The sequence below is a fragment of the Mauremys mutica genome, chromosome 11, assembly GCF_020497125.1.
Source record: "Mauremys mutica isolate MM-2020 ecotype Southern chromosome 11, ASM2049712v1, whole genome shotgun sequence".
Lineage (NCBI taxonomy): Eukaryota > Metazoa > Chordata > Testudines > Geoemydidae > Mauremys > Mauremys mutica.
The window spans coordinates 59,129,206-59,155,138 of NC_059082.1; the positions used below are offsets into that span (position 1 = coordinate 59,129,206).

The 25,933-nt window shown below is 44.2% G+C and overlaps 1 protein-coding gene across 10 annotated transcripts in view; it reads left to right on the plus strand.

Moving 5' to 3' along the window:
• The window catches only part of RBFOX1 (RNA binding fox-1 homolog 1), a 2,584,986-nt gene that overhangs the window by 1,990,547 nt on the left and 568,506 nt on the right, over positions 1-25,933 (plus strand). Inside the window, exon 1 of one of the 10 annotated variants that reach the window (XM_044979740.1) lies at positions 18,720-18,753. The exons of the other annotated variants lie outside the window; for them this stretch is intronic. The gene's annotated coding sequence lies outside the window, so the exon portion shown is untranslated. Of the gene's footprint in view, positions 1-18,719; positions 18,754-25,933 lie in introns of those variants that run through there. 10 annotated transcript variants of the gene reach the window in all.

Below are 25,933 nucleotides of genomic sequence, written 5' to 3' on the forward strand. Positions count from 1 at the left end.
CTGTCACCACCTTCTCAATAACCTCTCACTCCAAGTAGCGTCAGTGAACAGTTAGTATTTTGGTTACCCAAGATGTTCTCAACAATAATGTTTTGGGTTTTTTTAATACTTGATAAACCGCTGCATACTTACTTGCAAAGGGTCCTGTCAGAAAGAGACATTAATCACTTCCCATAGAATCAGATCCAGGATCTCCTCACTGAACTTCATCACCCAGCAAGGACATAGAACAGTGATCAATGGGATTTTGGCTCCTAAATGCCTAAATCACTTTTTGAAAATGAGACGAAGGTGTTGCAATGCTGAACACCTCAACGCTTAAATATCTTTGCAAATATGGGCCTTAATCCCCAGCCCACCTATTGACCATGAGGAAGAAGTCAACAGTGCTCTGCATGGATGAAATGATGTACTTTCCCTGAGTCAACTGCAAGACTGAGGTCTCAGAATGTTTAGAAAAGTTAGCTATGGAGGTGCAGTAGTAAGAGCACATTTTGCTTTTCTGTGAGGTAATGTTATCAGTTTATGCAGTAGTTAAGGAACAACAGTACCAGGGATTTGTCAAGTAACAAGTATTTTAAAAGGAACACCAGCAAACCAAACAGATGTTGCCATGTGCTTGGTGACTCTGGGTTACTAGAGCTTCATTTTATGTCATCATTAGGAACCATAAAGTATACCGTGGTTGAAATCCTGACCCTATTGAAGCCAATGGGAGTTTTGCTTCTGCCTTCCATAGGGCCAGGATTTATTGCCTCCATGAGTCATTCCACCTGTATTTTGTTGTAGCCATAAACTATATTTGTTCATTTAGAAATCCATATTTAACATGCAAGCTTCTGAGGATAGCTCACTACTTCCCATTTGCTTGTACATATGCCCTACAGTTTGTACACAAAAAATAAAAGTTCACTTCCTAACAGAAAAGTAATAGCAGTAATCTTGCATTGCTAGACAGTTATTTTTTACAAAATACATATGATAGACTTTTTACCTGGGTACTTTGAAGTGTTGTCCTAGATAATTAACACTCTAAGCTACATGTCAAATAATCAAAGTACATTTTCTGAAGCTTTAAAATTGTTTGTTTGCTTTCAGTACTTTGCAAAGGATCTTCCAAACATTACTGTGACTTAGTGAAGTTCTACTGTTTAGAGTCATCATAGCCTCAGTCATATTTAAGGTGCCAATCCTGCAATTTATTACATATGGGGAGAACCCCATTGAAGTTAATGTAGCTCTACAGAGAGCTGCTTGCACGATTGTGGCCTAAATTGATATACATCATTACACCATTCAACACACATTATATAGTGTGTATACTTTCCTTTGGAGAATACAGCACCAGATGGTGCTATGCTCATTTAGGTGCTGATGTTCTGTTTCTACTCATGTGATACAAAATGTCTACTGCCATTTTTAGTGGAGAATATTAAGAGTTGTGGGGTGGTCCCAAACTGCACTGAGCCATATCACAAGCTTCTTTGCCACTCTGGGAAGAAGCTGAAGTTTACAAAAGGGGCTTTAATTTGTAGCTGCACAAAGGTGACAGGAACCCTACCATTCACAAAACAGCTAAACAATTATTTCCTTCCAACACCCCCAAAAAAGCAAAGGACGGTTTTCTTATGTACAAAATTATTTAATTAAAAGGGGAATAAATTTTATCTGGCATTAAAAGTGGAGTAAATTCTCTAGAAATTTACTGTTGTCCAAAGGATGTAATAATGTTATTTTGAGTTTCAAAATGTGCATTACCTGGTGGAAATTGTAATGCTTGCCCCTTGCTGTGAGGAATCAAGCAGTCAGCTAGTGAGAATCAGGGACATCATGTAGTCCAGGTGATAAACAGCCACAGGAGCTCTCAGAGACTGAATTAAATCTTTAAGTGAGGGCTGGATCGTTCTGATAATGTAGAGAGGCTGAGATAAGCCTGATGCCTCTGATGAATAGTAGATGAAAAATTTGGTAAATGAGAACAATGAGCATTACGTGTGAAGAGATGATTGCAGAGAGAACCCAGGTGTGTTGAAGTTTCCGCCAAAAACTGGGGATGGTGTTACAGACCAAATGTGGCCAAGGGAAGACACCTGGATAAGGAATGGACCGTTAGGATTTTCTGTGTGTTTTCCTGAAAGAGCTGAAAGGATTCAATTGGAGTGAGCTTCCTGCATGCTGGGTTAAGTCTGGGTTGTGGGTCATCCAAGCACTTTTTGGATGGGTACAAAATTAGGTCTGAGATTGATGTGTAATGCTTGATATACAAAATATTATATTTCAAATTCTGTGTTCTTCTCTGGCCCTTTGTGACAAGCTATTTTCCCCTGAAACTCTTGAGGACAATAAAGGATTTCTTTGGTTAAGTGCTTTTTGTCATGTTTTTTACTGAGCAGCTGGAAAGGGTATTAAGGGCACTACCCGACAGCCGCGTGGGAAGTGAGAGACGCAAAGCAGAAGTCTATTATCTCAAAGTGTTCACTAGAGCATTGCTGTGCACATTTACCTGCATATGGATTTACAGCTACAGCAGTGTCCGTTACTTCAGTAAATAAGACTACCTTTTTAACAGCAGTTGAGCTTACAGCTTCTTAGAAACTGTTGCCCTTCTTAAACTGTTCTGTTGAGGTAAAAAATAAATGTGTGGGAGGAAAGGGTTGTGGGGTTTGGGATTCTGATATTTCTATTAGCACATATCTTGTTGGCGTTAATGGTTTCCATGATGCCTTTGCCAGCATAACACCAAGGAGACTTGACTCTTTGGTCTGGTGGTGACACCAGTTCAGATAGTCCATGCACAAACAGTGTAAATGAACTCTGAATTAGGGAAGTTAGGTGTTAAGTATAAAGGGTAAAATTTTCAAAAGTGCCTAAATGACTTAGTAGCCTGTCCCCAATGAAAATTGGTGGGAGTTAGTCTCCAAAGTGACTTTTGAAAATGTAATCTAGGCTCCTATAGTACTGTAATACAAGCATATTTAACAGGCACAGTGCCTACTTTTTTCTGAACAATCTGTTTTCCATTCTCTTTCAAAAATTGCTTACAGTCTAATATGTTTATAGTAGTCTTTCTTTAATATTAGCCCCAAATTAGGATTAGGATCCCATTTTGCTAGGTACTATATACAGGGTAGATGCAATCCCTTTCAATGTAGGCAAAAGGTGTATCCCTATCCCTGCCCCTTCTTTCTTTCTTTCTTTCTTTCTTTCCCGTTGTCCTATTTTATACTACAGATGTTTGTTGGTACATTGTTTTGTGCATGAAATTTTATTACTGAAAAAAAACCAAACCAGTTGCCAATGGGATGTCTATATTTATACCTTGACACTTTTTGAACCCAGTAATCCTATTTCAATACATCTTGAACCAAACTGTTGTAGACTGATGGTGCCAAAGCTAAAGCTCCTTGCAACACTTTCAACATCATAAAGCCACTTGAGCTTTAGATCAATCCCACAACTGCAAATTCTATTGTTGCTTCAATACATTTTAAGTGCTAATAACTTTAAATTACTGAGTAGACTTTGTTCAGACCAGGGCCGCCCAGAGGGGGGGGCAAAGGGGGCAATTTGCCCCGGGCTCCGCAGGGGCCCCCAAGAGAACAGCGGAGGCTCCCGCCTCTGCCCCTCTCCGGGAGCCCTAGCGCATCAAGCGCCGAGTCTCCGCCGGGGCCCCTGAGCCCCACCCCGCTCAGAGCCGCGTGGTCAGGGGGCGGGGCTGGGAGCTCCAGGCTGAGCTCAGCTCCCTCCGCTCGGCGTGGAGCTCCCAGCCCCACCCCCTCACCACGCGGCTTTGAGCGGGACGGAGCTCAGGCCCCGCCGGCCACACGCTGCGGCTGTTCTGGCGAGGCGCTGAGACTCCGGGTGAGGAGGGAGCCGGGGGTAAGAGGCTGGGGCCGGGGCGGGGGGGAAGCGGGACCCGCCGCCGAAGCGCAGCCCGGTCTTCGGCGGCGGGGGGCCCCTTCCGTTCCAGGACCCGCCGCCGAAGTGCCCCGAAGACCCACGGCGGGGACCCCCCCCCGCCGAATTACCGCTGAAGACTGGGCTGCACTTTAGCGGCGGGTCCTGCTTTGGTGGTAATTCGGCGGTCTTCGGGGCACTTCGGCGGCGGGTCCCGGAACGGAAGGGCCCCCCGCCGCCGAAGACCCCGGGCCCCCAGAATCCTCTGGGCGGCCCTGGTTCAGACAGACTTGTTCTGTAGATACTGATATTTTCAAAGCAAGCCAAGTTTGAATAAAATTGCTTAGGCCCAGATTTTCAACAATCACTAATGTGGCCAGCTTGAGACTCTCTAAGGAGGCCTGATTTTGAGAAACTCCACTTTTCTTTTATGATGTTTGCTTGTTTCCTTACTCCAGTTTCCTTTTCTTTTGTTACTCAGCAGTCATCATTAAAAGTTCACCCTTAACACACTCTAATTTCAGTATTATACTGGTTTCTTGTTCTTGTTTCTAATGGGGTCAGCTGCCTCCTGTGCACCCCCTCATGGCCAGGGGCACCACTGCAGTGCCCTGCTAACAATTTCTCCCTCAAAGGGCTTCTTAAACTCAGTCTTTCTTGTCCATTCACTACCCCATCTCGGGGATTCAAGTTTATTCACATAAATAAAGCTCCAAAATTCCCAGGTCCCAATTCACCCTACTCCCAGACCTTCCCGCCTATGGCCTTTCCCAGGCTCTACATGGCTGGAGCCTCAGGCTTCTGGTTCTGGCTGCCAGACCCCTTGGTATCAGGGTCCTCACTGCAGAACCCTTTTTTACTTCCTCCAGTTTCCTCGGCTTTTTTCTTTCACTCCAGCCACCTGCTGCTCTTTATAGGTAATTACCTGATCCAACCTGTGTCACAGGTCAGCAACCTGTGTGCACAGGCCAGAAGATAAGTAGTGGAGTCAGGGTTGAGCTGGGTCAGGATACAAAGAAGTCAGGATCAGGCACTGAGTTGGAGACAGGTGGCAAGTCAGGATCAAGCCACGGTCAGGAGCTGGAGTGGCTGCTATTCACAGCAAGGCAAGGTTTGGAGTGGAAGCAAGCAGGTGGTCTGTCCCATTGGTCAAACAGCTCCCTTTGTTGACTTCCTAGTTTATATACTGGCATGGGCTAATCAGTGGGCTGTGGAGGCCACCATTCAGGCCCCAGGGGCCAGTACTTCCTGCAGTGTCTAGCTTCACAGGTCCCTCAGCATAAACCAGGCTAGAGGTTCCAGTGGTGATGCAGAAGTGTTGGCAGTGTGTGGTACCCCCTTTGTCCCAGGTTCTGGTCCCAATGGGTATTACAGTGCCTCTTTACTAATCAGGATTCGCTAACGTTGGGTTGCCCTTCAGGGGTGAGCCACCCTTGTTAACCGCTGGCTGATCAATGGTGATCACTGTATTTAGTATAATGTTTTCTCTGTCTGTTTGAGTGTCTGACTTCTCCCAGGGCACGTCTATGCTATAGCAGCACAGCTACAGCTCGTAATGCCATAGTGTGATGCTTCTTACGTCAGCTGACCAGTTTTTCCTGTTGATGCAAGTAATGCACATCTCTGTGAGGCAGTAGTTAGGTAAACAGAAAAATTCAGTGGGATCAACCTAACTACAGTGCTCGGGCATGAAATTTTCACAGCCCTGAGCAATGAAGCTAGGTCTAGCCACATTTTTAGATGTGGGCCAGGCCACAGGCCAGTTTGTCCTCTGCCTTCTCCCCTCCTTCCCATGTGCTATTCTCTTATTGTTCTCCATATAATTTGATGTAACTCTTCTTTCTTTCCCATTCCCAGTCTTTGTTCTCATTTCCTTCCCCACAGTGTGTACTTAGTGTTCCCTGTGCCCATTCTGTGACCCCTAAAAACCTCTATCCAACCCTCCCCCCCAATCTCTGACTCTCACATAGACACCCTGTTACTACCTTTCACTGCTGGCACCTGTGGTACACAAACTCCTACTCCTGGACTTTCTCCATACCATCCAAGTATTGTACAACTTCACGTATGACTTTTTTATGCAAAAGATCTAATGAGCTAATTTGTATCTAACCATTAACTCCAACTTTGCAAGAAGAGTGGGTATAGATTTAGAGATTGTGAAAAACATTAGCCTGCCTGTCTGTTGAACCAAGTCTTCTGTTTATCTTCAGGTCAGCAGCAGGGCAAACTCCCAACATACACTGCCTAGGCCTTCTACCTGATCTGTCTGGGAGAGGGGAGGATTACCTGCAAGGATGACAGAGGTACTCTAGTCTCCATGGTCTGTGCTCTTCTTGGCACCTCTGCTGAATGTGCAGAAAGCAGGTGGTTCTTCTTCGAGTGATTGCTCATATCCATTCCAGTTAGGTGTGCGTGCGCCACGTGCACGTTCGTCGGAAGACTTTTACCCTAGCAACACTCAGTGGGTTGGCTGGGCGCCCCCTGGAGTGGCGCCACCATGGCCCCGGATATATACCCCAGCCGACCCACCCACTCCTCAGTTCCTTCTTGCTGGCTACTCCGACAGTGGGGAAGGAGGGTGGGTTTGGAATGGATATGTGCAACACATCTCGAAGAACAACAGTTACAACGGTGAGTAACCGTCTTTTCTTCTTCGAGTGATTGCTCATATCCATTCAAGTTAGGTGATTCCCAAGCCTTACCTAGGCGGTGGGGTCGGAGAGAGACATGGCAGAATGCAAAACTGCCGAGCCGAAGGCCGCGTCATCTCTAGATTGCTGGACTAGAGCATAGTGTGAAGCAAACGTGTGGACCGAAGACCAGGTCGCCGCACGGCATATCTCCTGGATTGGTACGTGTGCCAGGAACGCGGCAGAGGAAGCCTGTGCCCTGGTAGAATGGGCAGTGAGGTGGCCCGTTGGGACATGGGCCAAGTCATAGCATGTGCGTATGCACACTGTTAGCCAAGAGGAGATCCTCTGTGCTGAGACGGGGAGGCCTTTCATACGGTCCGCCACTGCCATGAAAAGCTGGGGGGATTTACGGAAGGGCCTTGTGCAGTCAATATAAAAAGCGAGTGCCCTGCGGACATCTAAGGAGTGTAACCGCTGCTCCCGTGGGGAGGAATGAGGTTTAGGGAAGAAAACTGGGAGGAAGATGTCCTGATTAGTATGGAAGGCCGAAACCACCTTAGGGAGAAAGGCGGGATGTGGCCGCAACTGAACCTTGTCCTTATGAAAGACAGTGTAAGGGGGGTCTACAGTGAGTGCCCAAAGTTTGGAGACCCGCCTGGCCGAAGTTATGGCCACCAGAAAAACTGTCTTCCATGATAGGTACAATAGAGAGCAGGTTGCCAGCGGCTCGAAGGGGGGACCCATAAGCTTGTTTAATACCAGGTTGAGGTCCCAGGTGGGGGAAGGATGACGAACTTGAGGGTAGAGGCGTTCCAGTCCCTTCCTATACCTAGCGACCACCGGGTGAGAGAACACAGAGTGACCAGCCTCTCCAGGATGGAAAGCAGATATGGACGCCAAGTGAACTTTCAGGGAGGATATGGCAAGGCCCTGCTGCTTAAGCTGCCAGATGTAGTCCAGAATGACTGGAATGGGAGTCCCCGAAGGAGTAAGAGCCTGTGACGCACACCAGGCTGAGAAATGCTTCCATTTGGCCGAATATGTGGACCGAGTGGAAGGTTTCCTACTACTGAGCAGAACGTGCTGCACAGGGGCGGAACAGCGCAACTCCGAGATGTCTAGCCATGCAGGAGCTACGCTGTGAGGTGGAGGGTTGGAAGGTCCGGGTGACGGAGAGTGCCGTGCTCCTGGGTTATAAGGTCTGGACAGACGGGGACACCTAACTGGAATGGATATGAGCAACACATCTCGAAGAACAACAGTTACAATGGTGAGTAACCGTCTTTAATTATTTTTTTATATGGGAGCTGGAACTGAGACTTGTCTGCCTCTTAGGGAAAGGATCTGAGGCTTTGGTGATTGACAGGGTGTGAATGGCTCATATATATCAATAGTAGTCACTAGAAAGGACCAGAACTCATGATCTTCTAGCTAACAGTCTAGCCCACCTTTTCGCTAGACCAAGTGGTACCTGAATGGGCTCTTATTCCCCTTCTTTTCACCACCAGTGTATCCAGGAGAAGTTTCTTGTTCTGTGGACAAGTGTGGCAGAGGTTCAAAATGTGTAACTTGTCAGGTTTGTTTCTTTCATGCTCATGTGTGCATGCACTCACCTTTCCCCCCCTCCCATAGCCATACTTACATTGCTGCCCCTTGACCTTCCAACCGAAACATATACTTAGTAAGATGGCCAACGTCTAGATATTCTCTCGTAAACCCAGGACCTGGGGTGCTGTTATTACTGCATGGTCATCCTGGGCAGGCCTCAGAAGCATTCCATAGATTAGATTATTAGGGTTGCCAAACCCCCAGGGTTGTCCAGGAGTCGCCCGGAATCGCCATCAATCTCCCAGTGACTATTGAAAACAATCCAGGAGATTTTAATAGGATATTTTAAGAAAATGACATAATGTCATGTTGGGTGGGAAAAAAATCTCCCAGAATAGCTTCAATCAGAGTTGGCAACCCTATAGATTATGTCCATAACAATGTGAGACATGCAGTAGTGACATTGTGCCTTTAAAACAGGTTTAGTCTCACTTGGCTTTCAGGTGATCGATTATGCAATCAGGGTTTTTGAGAGGCCTCTTCTGAACTAGCCTCTTCTGAGTTCTTCATTTAGGTATAAACAGGTACTGTAGTCTTATCAATTCTTGCTGTTAGTATAAAACATCAGTGTGCATATTGCACTCTCTAAAGGTAGAATTCAACAGTGGTGCAAAAGGTAATGGCATTAGCTTGATGATGTTGCAAAAGGTTTTCTTAGTATTGTGGTATTTGAACAGTATTTCCTGGGTGGACTAGAAGATGCATAATTTCTTGTGTTCCTGTCTAATTCCCAAGCAGAACTGTTGATAAACACTAAGAAAGGTTGCTTTTTGTTGGGATCACTCCCACCTTTTGGGGAAGAGGGAAATGGGGGGTGTATTTTCAAAAAGGAAAATTAAATAACAAACAGAATGCTGAAAATAAAACAAGAAACTTACGAGTGAGTGTAAAGCATTGCTCTGCTTCTTAGGCTATTCTCCTTCACACTGCTTTTCCCATTCTTTGTGCTGCACATACTTTTATAGTTTTGCTTTATTTCATATCTCCAGACCAGGACCCTCCCTAATGTTTTGAATTTTATTCACAATGACTGTATTGCTTACTGTGCTACCTATATTCACTTAGAACCCACCTTGCACACACCTAATACTACCTGTCTTGTGCAAAACATACAGCAGAGAATTTGGCCATGTACCTATGTAAGCTACCAGCTGATTAAGCTTTGAGTAATGCATAAATAATTTCATTTACACCAAAAGTAAATGTCAAACATGCCTATATATTTTTTCAAAGGATGGCAAAACAAGGCCCATCTGAATGTATGAAAAGGAGACGTGAATAGGCTTTGATTTAACTAGAACATGGAAAATTTGGTGTGCCTGATGGGGAGTTCAAAACTATTATGTCCTGAACCTCAGCACAGATTTGCTAGCAGTTTTATGAGGGGCTAGAAACAACGAAATTACACCAGATCAGTTTTTTTTTGTTTGCTTCCATTTCTGTTTTACCATTGCTCTTAATCAACCTCATCTGACCATGTCACTGACTTAAAAACTGTTTTAAAATATTAGGCTAGATTCTCAGCTGGTGTAATTCATTGATGTCAATGGAGTTATGTTGATTTATGCTAACTGGGGAGCTGGCCTATTGACTCCACCACTTAGAAAACAATTGGTTCCAAAGCAAATCTGAGCGGACTATTGGGAGCAGATGACTTCCTGCATTACATGACACATCACATTGGAATCAGTAACTGGTTTCATTCCTGTTGGAGTATGATAATATGTTCTCCCATGAAGATGGGAATAGTCCATCTTGAATTATTGGGAGTACTGGTGATAAGGGATTTGAACTGACGTTTTATATCGAATTGGCCAATGGAGAACAGTACAATCTCTTGGATGAATTTAGTTTCTTTTCTAGCTCAGGTTTATCAGAAAGAAGATAGTGAATGACTTGAATTCATTCATTCATTTAATTTTACTGAACAAGAGTGTTGGTGAGTTTTGTTTTTTACTCATCAGATTGATTTAGACACAGTTGCTGCAGATATCCAGTGCTCATTATCCAAGCTGTATTGCTCATTTGTGGCTGCTTATAAAGACATGGCATTGTTTCTGTTTGCTGTCTGGATGACTATAATTCCTGAAGTCAAGAGGAAGACTTGAAGACGGCACCTGGAGCTTTGACTGTCCAGAGGGAAGGAGACAAGAAGCAGAATTAGGGAATTTTTGAAAATTGTAAACATTTTATTTTCTGCCTAGTTATGAACCATGTAGTCAGTACATTCTCTGGCTCCATTGCACCTTGCAATGGGATTTGGGAACCCGGTTTTCCTGTTGTGTATCCTCGTCTATACAAAATCTACACCCTTCATTGAATTGAAAACTCCACATGTCAGCCGAGCTGGCATCAGGATCCAATTCTTACAGCTCCAGGATCATAGACCAATAACCTCAAGACTCTCTTAGCTGTCACTTGTTGTTGTGTTATTTTCCTAAGCTGAAACTACATAGTATAGAAGCTACCATGGACACATGGTGGCTGATTTTGCTCCTGCTAAAGTAAGAGGCAAAAATAACCTGCCATTGACCTAATGGGCCAAGGATTTGGCCCCAGTCCATGCACAACAGTAACCATTAATGACTTAGTTTAATACAATACCTCCCTCCTCCCCTGCCCCTCAATACAGCTGGAACATGAATCTGCAAGGAGATTGCTCTCTGGACATTTTGAATGGTTGGAGAGCTATTAAACTGTCTTTGATATGGAAGGAGACTGAAAAACATTACACAAAAACCCAAAGGGCCAGATCTCTCAAGTTTGTTCCATTGTCTCTATGCCACTTCTACGCTCAGGAAATGGAAAGCTGACTCACTGGATATTTCCTTGATGGAGGGGAAATCCTTGGATGGCATAATGCCATTAATGCCTCCAGCATAATGGGTATGTTCTGAATATCTTTTTGCATCTAAGATCAGAGGAGCACAAAAATTGTCTTCCTTCTCCAGCCATGTTCCTTTCTCTCCATTCCACCTTTGGGTTGTTCGCTGACTACAGCTCATCTGGAATCAAGGATCCTGGCCCAATATTTAAAATCAGAGTAATATCTAATTATCAGATTGATTTTTTTCCCTCAGGTTACACAGATGTTCTGAGTCTTCATAAATCTGGCAAATTTCCAGTGAAAACAATTTTCCAGGAGAAAGAAGCTATAGGGATGCTAAAATAAGATTTTTTTCAATGGAAGCTGCTTGTAACCTGAAAACAGGACAGATTATTGTCGTCTGTTATGTCCAAAGAACTCTGTGAATGGCGAATCTGTAAAAAAACTGTATATGAAAGTGAGATTTGATAAATGTCACTGTAGTCAAGTTTAAATCAAAAACATTGTTTGAATCCGAAGTGAGTTAAGCAAGGGACTTAGGACTTCTGCTATATTCCTGTCTTTCCCTATGGAGCTATTCATATATGAACCCTAAAATATTCAGCACTTGAGATAAACAACCGAACATGAGTGTAGTTATCTGAATTTATCCAGATAGTTTGGTCTGGAAATTCCTTGCAAGTTCTAGTGCTTCCTGATTTTCAGCTGGGTTGGAAATATAACAGCAGCCTTTCCACAACAGTTCTTTCTTTAATTATCTATGTTGGATGAAACGAGGAGGGATGAAGGCATGTGGTAATGAAACAGGCATGAAAATATTTCTAATTCCCCAAAGGGGTCAGGTTAGGTTCAATTTGTGGGTGAAAGTTCCACATGTTTTTTTGGTATTAGATCTGGTTCACCACACCTAACTGCAGTACATACTGCAACCACAATGTTGTTGTAATTATTGGGGCTGCTTCAGACCAAACCACTACGGTGTCAGTAGTGTGCCAGATCTACTGTGACTTGGAGGCAAGCACTGTAGGGTGCTGCGTCAACTAGGTCTTGTAGGTGCTAGTGCAGCATGACCAGATGTCCAGATGTTATTGGGACCATCCCAATATTAGGGTCTTTGTCTTATATAAACAACTATATCCATCTGGTCACCCTAGTTAGCCCTGGGGGTCCCAACAGCCATGCAGATGCATTGCTAAAGGAGAGGTTATTTTACTAGGGCTGGCAGAAAAGGGAAGGGCTGCACATACTCTAGGTACAGAGGTGTAAACAGTTACAGTTCAAAGTGAACAATAGAGGTTCTTGTTTGGGCCCCTAGAGTAGTCCATTTGAGAATCAGGGTTCTGCATGCCTAATGCCTGGGGTACCCTTTCCAGTCCAGTCTCTGGGTATGTCCACACTACCCGCCGGATCGGCGGGTAGCGATCAATCTATCGGGGATCAATTTATCGCGTCTCTTCTAGACACGATAAATCGATCCCCGAACGTGCTCCTTGTCGACTCCGGAACTCCACCAGGGCAAGAGGTGGAAGCGGAGTCGATGGGGGAGCCGTGGCCATCGATCCCGCGCGGTGAGGACAGGAGGTAAGTCGATCTAAGATATGTCGACTTCAGCTACGCTATTCTCCTAGCTGAAGTTGCGTATCTTAGATCGACCCCCTCTCCCCCAGTGTAGATCAGGCTGTTCCAAGCAAGCAGGTGCTTTCAGGTTTCCAGGCTAGACTCAGTTAATGTCTCTCTTTGGGGCACTTCTGCCCTGACTCCCTGCCCAGCTGCTGCTGTTGCTCCATCATAAGTTCCACACAGACCTTCATCCAGATGTACTGTCAAGCACTCACAGCCTGTTGCATGTGTGGCTCTGAATATGGTTCCTGAGGAGTTTTTTCTGCCTCCAGCTTTTACAGCTCCTGGCTAGCCTTGTGGTCTCTCCAGCCAGCTTCCCTGCAGCTGCTGGCATGCTGCGTAGCTGCCACTTTCCAAACAGAGCCCACCTGCTTCTTGGTTCAAGAGAAAGGGGATGCGAGTAAGGACAGGCTGATGGGAGTTGTTAGACCTCTGCTTAGCCGATCATCACATTATCAGTGTTACCTTTGTGATCCCTCTTCCTTCTCCCTCCTATTCTTTCTTCAACCTACTTGTAGTGTCATGTTTTTAAATTGTATTGTAAGCTCTGTAGGGTAGAGATCTTGGTTGAAAACTTGGCCTCACTGAAACCCAGTGGGAGTTTTTCATTTTCTTCACCCCAGGTCTTACTATGCATTTGTACAGTACATGGCACAATGGGGTCTCAGTCCTGACAGTGGCCTCTAGGTATTGCTGTAATACAGGGAATGATCATATGTAGCAATGTGGCTTATCTTTAAGTCCCTTGCAGTACCTAAAAGAGCACCATCTAGAGTAGTAGCCTAGACTCTGCATTTTCTTGTTTGCAATGTTGTAATTTGCAGCATCAATATTATTTCAGGTTTTTAGTCATTAATGAATATGTCAAGGTATGGAAATGAATTATGTCCTTTTAATAATGTAATGGAGCTCTAACTTGTAGATCGGCATTTTCTTTTTTAGCCTGCGTCATTTAACTCCTAGTAAGAATATGCTGATCAGAGATAAGTAATTTTGATTAATGAATATTTAAAAAATAACTGTGTTCTGTAATTTCCACTGCAGCCCGTATATTCCTCCTAGTCTCAACAATACTGTAGCCCATTTTTATTCCATAGTGGAAATATTTTCTATAGCAGTTGTTAACAAAGGTGAAACTGTTACAAACAACCTGCAGTATGGACTGGTACAGAGATGGCACCATCCCAGTCCAGGGGGTCCTGATAAGGTGACCAGATGTCCCAATTTTATAGGGACAGTCCCAGTTTTGGGGTCTTTTTCTTATATAGGCTCCTATTGCCCCCCACCCCCTGTCCTGATTTTTCACATTTGCTGTCTGGTCACCCTAGGTCCTGAGGATAATGTGCCTAAATTAGTACCAGAGATAAACATCTTTAAAGTAAATGCCTTTTGTACTGCTGGGGGAAATGAGCAGTGTTATACCCTTTTAAAAGCCTTTTGTATGCACCCACCCTCACAAAAGGTGTTTGAGCCGCTACCCTGTCGTAGTCCCTGGGAAGGCTGCCCTGCCTCCACTTCTCTTTGTGATGGGGTCCTGCATTCAACCCCCCTCTCCAACTAGCTTACATCCCCTTGGTTGCCAACCATGTTGCTTAGCAGGCCCAATGGATATGGCACCTGCAAGAGCTCTCACTCAGGAGCCCGTGAACAGTAATAGCACAAAGAAAAATAGCCTCTCCAAAAATGGAGTGATTTATTTTGCCAAAAAGAAGATACACAGTGCTTATAGAAGTGGATTTAAAAGAGTGACCTTCATTCATATTGCCTTCCCCACACTTGGAATTCCACTCAAGTCACTGAGTAAACATGAGAGACAAAGTGGGTGAGGTAATATCTTTTATTGGACCAACGTCTGTTGGTGAGAGAGACAAGCTTTTGAGCCACACACAGCTCTTCTTCAGGTCTGGGAAAGGTACTTGGAGTGTCAGAGCTGAATGAAAGGTAGAACAGATTGTTTAGCATAAGTAGTTAGCACATATTCTAAGAGACCATTCAAGATGATAACTCTTCACTTTGTGGGAGCCAAGGCTACACCCCAAGCCTGGAGGTCTACACAGCATTGAAACTGCCCTGCAGCCCAAGTCCTGTAGTCTGCTTGCTGCAGCCCCTCTCTTTCAGTCAGTTTCTGGGTCAGCCTGCAGCATGATATCTCTCTCTCTGGGTACATCTACACTGGAATCAGGACAGCATGTGTAGGCACACTCAAAGCTAACTTGCTAAATACAGTTGGGAAGCTGCACTGGCATTGGCTAGACACCCAAGTACATACCTAGGGGTCCCAGGCAGGATTGTACTGAGGTGGCTAGCCTGTGCTGCCATGGCTACACTGCTATTTTTAGCAAACTAGTTGATGAACTGACCACTTCCCCTCTCCCTCTTTCTCAGGGGACCTTTTAATAGATCAATGTCTTTAGCCCAGGCTGAGAAGAGAGATCAAAAAAACCTTATAGCCAGGGTTGAGGCTGAGGAGTCCCTCTTCACAGCTATAAACCTAGCTATTATGTTTGAGAAGATGATCCTTATCTAGACTATTATTTTAACTTTTCTGCCTGGTTTCTTTTAACAACACCGTTTGATCTAATTCTGTGCATCCGGGCAGGTTAATATCACCCCAATGCAAAAAGGGCATATTATATTTATTAAAAATAATGCAAATATTTCTCAGGTCTACGTGCAAATATTTCTCAGTTCTTTACACACCCATTGAAATAAATGGGAAGACTTGCGTTGACTTGAACGAGCTTTGGACTGGCTCCCGGTCAGATCTGTTGTGCAGTGCAGCAGAAGCTGGACTGGGACCTTCACACTCCTGTTCATTTTCTAGAACCACTGGCAGTATTAGACTGCCAATACTGTGCTTAGAGAGTGGGATTTTGCTTGACCCATGCACATAGGCACAAGAAATAATGAAGGATGCCTTTGCCCTCTTCTTACTTACACCCATCTCTTCCCTACCTGAGCATAAGCTAGGCACAATCCAGCCTATAAGATACTTAAGAAGAAGAAGAAAATCTTTCAAATGTGTGGTTGTGGGTAGCAGCAGTAGAAAATGTCATTCAACTTGTTTCAGGGAATAAGATGTGAAGAATTGATTGAGTAATCAATTTAATAATGAACAGAATTTCAAATACAAAAATAATTAGTTGACACAGCCTTGGGGCACAGTTCACTACAGTTTTATATGCTGTCTATGTAGTCTTTCTGCTCAAAAACAGGGTAATTTTGATGTAAAATGATTCATAGGCAATAGCTGTGCACACATTTCTCATATTAATAAAATCTTTAACCACCCTTTGAAACGTCTGAAACCTTATATGCACTCTCAAGGTGCCTAGATCAAAAAGTGTTAGATGCACAAATAGATCATCAGAAAATGTATTTTCAGCTTAACCAACATAATGTAATTCATCCTGATGTAAATTAATACAAAATGCCAAGCACTATATAGTAGAAAAATGAAGAGAAGAATATGGCATAAAGGTGAACAAGTTGGGCCTGTTACGTTGTTGAATGCTGTCAATTGGATCAGCTGGAGATTTTGATTTTTTTTTCCCCTGCACAAAAATGGATGCAGTCCTGCTCCCATTGGAGAGGAATCTATTTGAGGTTTGTTGCTGCCTTGAATGGGAGCAGGATCCTACCTTTTGGAATGACGTTTCCCTACTCTAGCCACACTCCATTCTAAATACTTTGGTTTGGTGTATATACAGAAAGGTTTTTATTTAAATGTTTGGTGCTTTCATTCACACAAAAATGTTGAGGGAGAATCTAAAATCAAATGTTTGTGCTTTACAAAATACTCTTTGATTATGCATGGAAGACCAGAACCTCATCTGGATATAAGTCTGTATCGATCCTTCTGTTTCTGTTAGTGTCAGTTTTGTTGGACCTAAAAGTTTCCATAAAAACAGGAGGAACTGAAATTTCCAAAGTGTTAGAACAAAGAAAGAGGACAGCATCGATGTAAATCAAACAATATTGCGGTGAACATTAAAGTTCAGGAGGGATTATTTTGGCCACAAAGCCCTTTCTGAGCTGCTCTTGGCCAAAATTAGACCAAAGTTATTTGAGAGTACACCAATGCTTTCTTGCCACTTTGCTGTAAAATTTGCCATTTTACTAATAAATAAGTATATGTTTTTATTTTGTTCTCAGTAAAAATTAATAAAAGCCTTCTTCCATTACATAATTTATCAATCAGCCATTAAAATATATGCGTGTGTGTATTGATATATATATATATACAATATATATATACATAAACAAATTATTATGCAAATAAGTTATTTTATATTTTCCAAAATGAAGTCAATTTTTATGTGCTAGTGGTACAGAAGTATTTTTTTACTGCTGCTAGATAGAAGCCTTTAAGACTCTCCTGATTACTGTTTGTTTAATGGTATGGATTTTAGTTTGCTCTCCCAATCCTGCTTTGCTATTATGTCTCTTGATGAGCCTTGTTATAGACTGTTTCAGCAGGTGCCTATCCATTTGCCACCTGCCCTGGTGCAGTGAATGATTCTGCAATTTAGCTAATGCATTTTAATTATTTAGGTGACATTTTACCTTGTATGGTTAGAGTGAGTATGTAAATTGCCTAGGGACTGCAAAAAACGTGCTGCCTTAACTGGAATGTAGACTAAGTGTACAGTCTATGATCAAAGATGATGATAAAACCAAAGACCAAAAAAAAAAAAGGACTGGTCAGTTTGTTCTCATGTTCATAACTATGCTGGTCCCTGCCCTCTCTTATTTATTCATTGATCTATAGTCAGTAATGTATATTGTATAAGCTGATATACTCAGTGAAAAATTGCAGTTATATGTTTTTACATCTATATCAATATTCAAAACATAGCATAGTAAGAGTGTGTGTAGTCGTGCCAGTTCACAAGGTCAGGGATGATTTTCATGATAAATAATACAGTCTAGAAAGTCACCAAGACTTGTCTCTTTTACATTGGAAAATTGTCTTTGAGAGAGGAATTCTCTTGATTGATTCAGTAAATTAATTGTGCATTAGATATAGCCAAGCAAGATGATTTTAAAATATTTTACTTTATCATATTATAAAAGTCTTAGCCACAAAAACCCTTGCATAACCATTAATTTTACATACAGTGCCTATCAAATTTTTAAAAATAAGAAAACCAGCAAATCTGGTATAACTATCAGTGCTACCTAGCCTAATGATTAGAACTCTGACCTAATTTTGAGTTTTAAGTATATATGGTTTTACTGCAAAAACAAACAAAAGAAAAAATATACCGAATTAGCACAAACACTGTAACTTTCTTCTGATTTACTTGCCGTATTTCCCTGTTCCCTGTACTGGCAATCATCTCCCAATAGGACTAACAGCAGCAGCAATAACACTGTGAAGTCAGTAGATGGCTGTAGAAAAGTATGTTGAACACTCTTGTGTTAGAGTAATAAGATTGGGGAAGGCCTTGACCTGACTGGATGCTGCTTTTATCTGAAGTACATTTAAAGAGATAAAGGGGAAGCAGGGTGCAGTACATGCTCCTTTCTTTTCCATGGGAGCTCTGCTTTGAGTTAAAAAATTCTCAAGTGCAGGATTTGTGAACTGGGTCCTTTAGCAAGGAAATGTAATGGCTTAAGTGCCACTGGAGTCACCTGCTTTACACTGATGATTTTTTTTTCCCGTCAAGACGTCTTAGAAATCTTCCTATAAATTCCTACTGAGGGGGCTTCTGTAAATCCCATAGCAGCTATCAGGAAGTGGTGTATCCCCATTTATTTCTTTATTTCTTTATTTATTTTTCCGCTTTTACCACTGTAGGTGGCTGCCTTTAGTGCACGGACCTGCTCATTAAACAGACACACCAAGAATTGTTACCTAAGCAAGCCTGACAGTAAAGAAAGGACAGACAGAGTTAGGGAGAAAAAGGGAAGAAAAAAAGACAGCCTGAAGCAAGTCACTTCACACGCAGAAAGAGCCACTGAACGAATGCTATTCTCATAAACAAACAAAAAATATCTTGTTTAAGAAAAGAAGAGAACTGTGAGGACTTGACAGAAAAAGGCAAGATTTTCTACCCACTGGTTTCAGTTTTCCTTCCAGACATACTTGGTGAAGTAAGGAGACTTCTCTTTGCTGACAGATCCCTTGATTTCTCTTTCAAGATGATGATGTATTTGTGGGTAGGTAGTGTCTCTCTCCATGTCAATCTTTTATTAATAAATTGACTTTGGGACTATAGATTTTAGCCTACAGTAACAGCATATTTTGTAATATGTAAAGGTGCCTATACTGCAGGCTAGCCTAGCACAGCTAGTGTACATTACATGTGGTTGCATTACCAATGGGAGTTTAAATGAACTGGTTCATTAACGTTAAGCTGCAATTTTATTTTCAGGGTTTTGAGGGTGTTTGGTAGTGCACTGCTTGCTTTTCGTTGCCTTAAGAAAATGTTACAATTGTATCTCTGTGATTCACTGTGTGCTTCAGTCATAAAATGAATGCTGCATCACTTGTGGATGTACAGAATTTGCTTTCTTTATAAAAAATGAGCTAATCTTAGTGTGATTTCAAACTTCAAATTATGCTACTTGACCTGTGTGTGTGTGTGTAGTAGTTGTAACAATATTTCTTAGCCTTTGAAGTCTGTGATGACTGACAGGTATAAATGCAGAAATATCTTAATATGCACTTATTCTAGTCCTTTTACATTCAGCATTGTTCTGATTTTTTGCAGCAAAATCTGTTCACCTGAGGAACTAAAATAGGGCTCTTCTGTGACACATTCATTGTCAGTTAATAAATGTATTAACCTTTTAATTCAGCTAGCTATAAATGCAAACACATTTTTATTTTTTTTCCAAAAAGAAATCAGTGAACAAGTCTGCATAATTTAAAAGCATTTCTCAGTTCTTCTTCAAAGAGTGTATATGTTCTAGGGAAATGCTTTAATCTCATTTGACAATCCATTTTTATTTTAAATGTATTTTCTGCTAAACATAAAATATAAATAGATGCAGGCTAGCTACTAATCTGGGCCACCCGTTCAAAACAGGCTACTCTCCCTAGAAATATTATCAGTAAATCACTATCTTTCTCTTAAACTGCTTGCGGGTCATACTGTAAATCCCTTTTTACAGTTCCTTCTAATTTCTGTCTACCTTGTAATATATTGTAATAACTCTGTTAGCTGGACAAAAGACACTGTAAAGCAGACTTGTACATTACTTATTTCAGTTCTTTGACTTGTGTTATCATTTCCAGAGCTTCTCCAATCAGTGAGCCTTATGATTTTGACTTTTTTTACAGCATACTGTAGTACAGTACCTCAATTTAGTTTTCACAAACAATATCTATTCCTGTATTTCAACAGCAAGAGGCATCACAGATTACTGCCTGTTTATTCTTGAACCGTTTACCATGATTCTTTGTTTTAATGTAACTATATAACCACTAATCCATATCAATCTTTGATAATATGTTAAAGCCCAATATCTTCACTATAATGATCTATTTTTCCGACACAATTTTACACTTTTGATTTTGTAATTAACATCATCATATGAAAGGGAATCTAATACCGAGAGTAAATATTTGAGGATGATACACACAATTTTTTGTGGGAAGAGAAATAAAAGTGAGAGGACTTATGTTCTATATTTTTGTTATGCTTATTCAAAGCATTTAATAGGAAATCATATTAATTTAGTTAAGGACTGTTTTTTTTAATTGTATGAACCCTTGTTAATTAGAATACTAATTTCCTTAATTTTAATTAAAGGTAGTTATTCTGTCTTTTATTATATTGTAATTTCTAAACTTCTCTAGCTATGCCTCTTACTCATGTGTGTTCTATCCCAAAGCACAAGAGTAAGCAGTTTCTGTTGGTACACCCTCTTGGGTTCTTAAAGCTTAATGACCTGCTTTCTTAGTAATTAATCTTTGACCTTTAAAAACTTAGTTCTTCAATGCCTATTTTCCTCTTTTTGACTTATTTTTATGGTACTTCATATTTTTATTAGCAGCATTCATCAAACTGAAGCATGTATAATCAATATATATCACTACTACACCTGGGTATTAAGCACAATTTCCATTTTGAATTTGCCTTTGCAGGTATAAAAATGATTTAAATCAAACTTCCAAATCAGATTACTTAGATGCATGCTGAGAATTTAGGGATTTTAGTCTATTTGAATGGTACTGGTTCTTATGTTCTGAAAATAAGGAATGGATGCATTCAGCAAAAATCTGATTACATTTTAGTTTTTCTGTAATTGTAAGAATTGTGTACCTAAAATATATTCATATTTGAAAGGGGTGTGGCTGTTATAGTGAACAATGAGCTTTTGACACATACAGGTGCAATGTATAAACTCTCCTATAGCAACATATGAAAGGCTCTCTCTAGGCCCTACTTCAACTTTTAATGTCATTATGTAAAAGCTAGTCAATAATATTAGTATAATTTGAAGTAGCCAACTTTTGTGAAAAAGTTAATTTTTTTAAGAGGTGTGTGATGAATTTATTCTCTTTCTCTAATCAGCGTAGATATATTTGCTCCATTTTATCTACCACTTTATTGAACTTTATATGTCGTTTCATTCATGCAGGGATTTAAAAAGAAAAAAACGCCATTCCAGCTGTTTTACTTTCTATATTGTTTTACTAATTAGGACCCTTTTCAGTTGTTGTATTGACAATTTGTGGGTCTCTTTATAGTGAGCAAACTGTGAATGTGTTCAGTTAATGAAATCAAACAATATCTTAGTGGTGCAGTGAACAGCTAGGATAATTCAGTGTGCTGAGTTTTTTTTTCAAACTGTGTATTAAAAGACTTCTAAAAGTGAAGTTGGTGCCTACAACATGTTGGATTCAGTCTTGCAGAATGAAATGCTCTGTTTCTTCACAGCACAAGCACCCCAACAATCTTTATACTCCCATCCAAAGGTGAAGGGAGCACTTCAGCTGAAGAAAATGAAATTCAGTTGCTATGTCCATTAAACTCTCTGCTGAGACAGCTTTTGCAATTGTGGCATTGTACAACTGTACTGTAGGAACTTGACTGCATCTACCAACACATTTCGTATGGACCATCAGACTTCAAGGACTTTCAGTAACTACTCACTTGGACTGGATTACAACCAGCACCTAAAGTTGAAAGGATCTGAATACTTTTGACTTGAATCCTGAGTCCCACTCCAATACCATGCACGTTTTTATTCAGCAGGAAGATTTCTCTCACTTGTGATACCAGGCTTTCCTGATAAGCTATGATACAAGCATCACAATCCTGTAGTACTAATGGTTGACGGATATGCTGTAATGGAATATGAAGGAAAAAAAAAAAGATTTTCCCATTTCCCCAGATATAATTGATTAGTGTAAGGGCTTTTACCTAGAAGGCTGTGAGGGTGTTTTTCACAGAAACACCATATACCTTTGGCTTACTGATTGGAAGTTGAAACATCTAAGGGTATGTCTACTCTGTAGTTGGTGGTGTCATTTCCAGCTTGGGTAGACTTATCCCTGCTAGCTCTGACTAAGCTAGCATGCTAAAAATAGCAGTTCTTTTAGTGATTGTTCACTTCCATTACACATTAAGTGTGTATGTGCCGCGTGCATGGACATTGTAGACTTTTTCCCTTAGCGACCATAGGCGGCAGGTTATATACATTTGCGGTGCTCGGGCTCCAGGAATATTCAGGGCCGGGTGCCCTGCTTCAGCAATATTTGGAGCTGGGTCTCTCCCCCAGCCCTGCCTGGATCGGGCCCTGGCCCCTGCGGGCCTCCCACCCCCGCCCCGCCGCGTCCCTGCCTGGAGCAGGTCCCAGCCCCCGCCTGCCACCCCTCCCCCCGCGTGTCCCGCCCCCGCCACGCCGCATCCCTGCCTGACAAAAAGCACCGTGCGCCTCTCCCCTGCCTGCTCGTGCTGCCAGAGTAGAGCGGCTCCAGGCAGAACTGCTGTCTGCTGCCCCAGGGTCCTAGTGCCTGCCCTCCACTAATGGCAAGGCAGGCTGCCCTTACCCTGCCCTTCTGCCCTAGCCCTGAGCCTCTCCAATGCCCCAAACCCCTCATCCCCAGCCAGAGCCCTCATCCCCCCACACCCTAATCCTCAGCCCCAGCCCTGAGCATCATGAACCCCTCATCCTCAGTCCCACAGCCCTCACCCCACACCCCAACCCTCTGCCCTGAGCCCCCTCCTGCATCATGAACCCTTCAGCACCAGCCAGAGCCCTCAACCCCTGCACCCTAATCCTCAGCCCCAGCCCTGAGCCCCCTCCTGCATATGAATCCCTCATCCTAAGCCCCACAGCCCTCACCCCTGCAATCCCTCCTATCCCCAAACTCCCTCCCAGAGGGTGCACCCCCCCCTTCCCACACCCCTTCCCACCCCCAAACCCCAGTTCCAAAGCCTGCACCCCTCACCCTCTCCTGCACACCCACCCCGGCCCCAGCCCGGATCCTGCACCCAGCACCCAAACTCTATCCCAAAGCCTGCACCCCTCCTGCACCCTAATCCCCAGCCCAGGATCTGCACCCCAGACCTCCCCCCACCAAGCCCTCTCCCAGAGCCTTAGGCAGGTGGGGGCAGAGTTGGGGGCGGGTTCTGGGCACCACCAAAATTTCTACAAACTTGCCACCCATGTTAGCGGCCCCCGTTGAGTCGGCAGGGGGACCCCGCCAGAGCAGCGCCCTGCGCTGGTGCATATATACTCCTGCTGACCCGACCCTCCCTCAGTTCCTTTTTACCATCTGTGATGCGTTGGAACAGCTTTTATCTCTCACCTGAGAGTGTCCCTTAGCATTGTTGTTAGCTTTTAGCAGTGATCAGTTCTTAATAGTTAGCAGTAGTTAACAGTTATCGTTAGTGGATAGTTAAGCTTCCTTTGTTTAGGTGTTTGGAAGCTTTTCCAACACCAGCCCTGGGCTGCGGGGCATGCTGCAGGCCCAAGGCTTCAAGGCTTGTGGCACATGCCACAAGCCTGTGCCTATTAGTGATCCCCACGACTTATGTCTCCGTTGCCTAGGGGAATCGCATCAGACGGAGCACTGCAAAATCTCTAATTCCTTTAAGTCGAGGACCAAAAAAGAAAGAGACTTTTGCCTTAGACAGCTGCTCATGGAGGCTGCATTGCAACCCTCGGCTTCGGATCATCCGACCGCGGCACCGACATCCTCAGTGCGGCGTGCCCCGGCGTCAGTTTGTGATCTGGCACCGGTGGCTTGCCGCACCGAGACAGCAAGACCAGCCCCAGAACTGTTTAACTGCACCGACCCGGTCGAAGGGCCAGCCTAAGACCCGAGGGTGCTCCCCGCATAAGAAGGCGGTGCTGACGAAGGAATTGAGGGCACAAAAGGGCAGTGTTGCCCCAGGATAGGCCCCGGCACTGGTGGCTCCGGCGCCGAAAGGCCCGTCGAGCCCCAGGCTAAGTGGCTCAAGTGAGGAGGCAGGGCTGGAGGAGCTCCTAGAACAGCCCTCCACGCCGGACGCCTTTGAGGCGGCAAAGGACCTCATTGAATTGTCCGCGATGAGCCCCCTCCCTGCCAAGGAGAAGCATCTGGCACCGTCACCAAGACTGCCGTCTAGAGGCAAACCAGCAATGGTGTGCCCGTCAAGGTCACCATCCCGGCACCGCTCCCGGCGTCAGTCCTGGTCGAGCTCAGCCTTGGTGGACTCTCAGCTCCCCCTGACTCAGCGGGCCTCAAGGGCATCGGACCTCAGCCAGCACTCGGCACCAGTCCCGCTGGAGCAGTGATCCCTGACACCATCTCAGGGCTGGCACCGAGGCATTGCAAGGCTGTGGTCCCCGGGCCCGGCCACTAGCCGTCATTCCTGGTCCCGGGAATACCGTCACCATTCCCATTCCCAGTTGACAAGGCACTGATCCCAGTCCCAATCGACGAGACACCATTCCAGAGCTCCTGAATGGCACCGTTCCATGGCACCGCCATGGCCTTCGAGGTCACAGTCTGTGAAATCTGAGGTGGACTCGGGCCGCTCCAGGTATACCCGCAGGCCACCAGCCAGCAGAGATCACCAAACCCCCTGGCACCCACAGTGGGGCCCGCCAGGGCAGTGGCCCTTCTGGACACCATGGACCTATCACCAACAGCAAGGCCCCTCCCTCCAGAACCTTGAGGTCCAGCTACTCGGGGTAGTGGTCCCGCTTCCCGCATGGATGCCCCTCCACACAAAAGGAGGCCACGGTTTCCAGGCCACCAGACACCCTGGAACACAGGAGAGCGGAAACGGCACCGAGCCTGGTGCCGTCTCAAACATGCTCAGTCGGACAGGCCCCAGAGGAGCCCCAAACCTGCAAAGAGACGCAGGAAGGGTTAGAGGACGAGGCGCAGAAAGCCCTAACCTCTTCGTCCTTGAAGCCATGGCGGGCACGTGGTATCAGGGCCTCCCCCGGTCGACCATAGGGCACATCAAGAGTTGCTCCGCAGGGTAGCCCAGAATTTGGGCCTGCAGGTGGAGGAGACGGTAGAGCAGGAGGATCCCATGGTGGATATCCTAAGCCCTGAAGGCCCCTCCAGAATCGCACTCTCGCTCATAAAAACAATCCAATATAATTATAAGACAGTCTGGCGGATGCCAGCCTCCAGTGCCCCAACAGCAAAGGGTGTAGAGAGGAAGTACTTTGCCCCTTCCAAAGGTTATGACTTCCTCTTCTGTCATCCGACACCCTGTTCACAGGTTGTCTCTGCAGTCAACGAACGGGAACGACATGGGCAGCAAGCTCTGGCCCCTAAAGCCAAAGAGGCAAAGCTCCTAGACCTATTTGGCAGGAAGGTCTATTCCACTGGGGGCCTCCAATTGAGGATCGTGAATCAACAAGTGATCCTGAATAGACACAATTTCAATTCCTGGGCAGCAGTCTCCAAATTTAAGGACTCCTTTACTCCTGAGTTCACAGCCCTCATGGACAACGGAAAAGCGGTAGCCAAGACCTCTCTGCAGGCCTGCCTTGACTCAGGTGATGCAGCAGCCAGAATGATTGCATCGGGAGTGGTGATGAGAAGCTCGGCGTGGCTGCAGGCTTCAGGCCTTCCATCAGATGTCCAAAATACCCTCCAAGACCTCCCGTTCGAAGAGTCTGTCCTATTCTCAGACCAAACTAATGCCAGGCTGCACAGCCTTAAGGATTCCTGGGCAACCCTTAAGTCATTGGAGATGCACATGCTGGCGACACAGAGGAAATCCTTCAAGCCCCAACCGCGGCAGCAAAAGCAATGCCATCCTCGCTCCAGACAGGAGCCTTACCGCAAAAGGGGCAGAGACAACAGGCTTAGGCAGAACAACACGCCTAACCAGGGCCAGGGCCACGGCCAGGGCAAACCGCAACCCAGCAACAA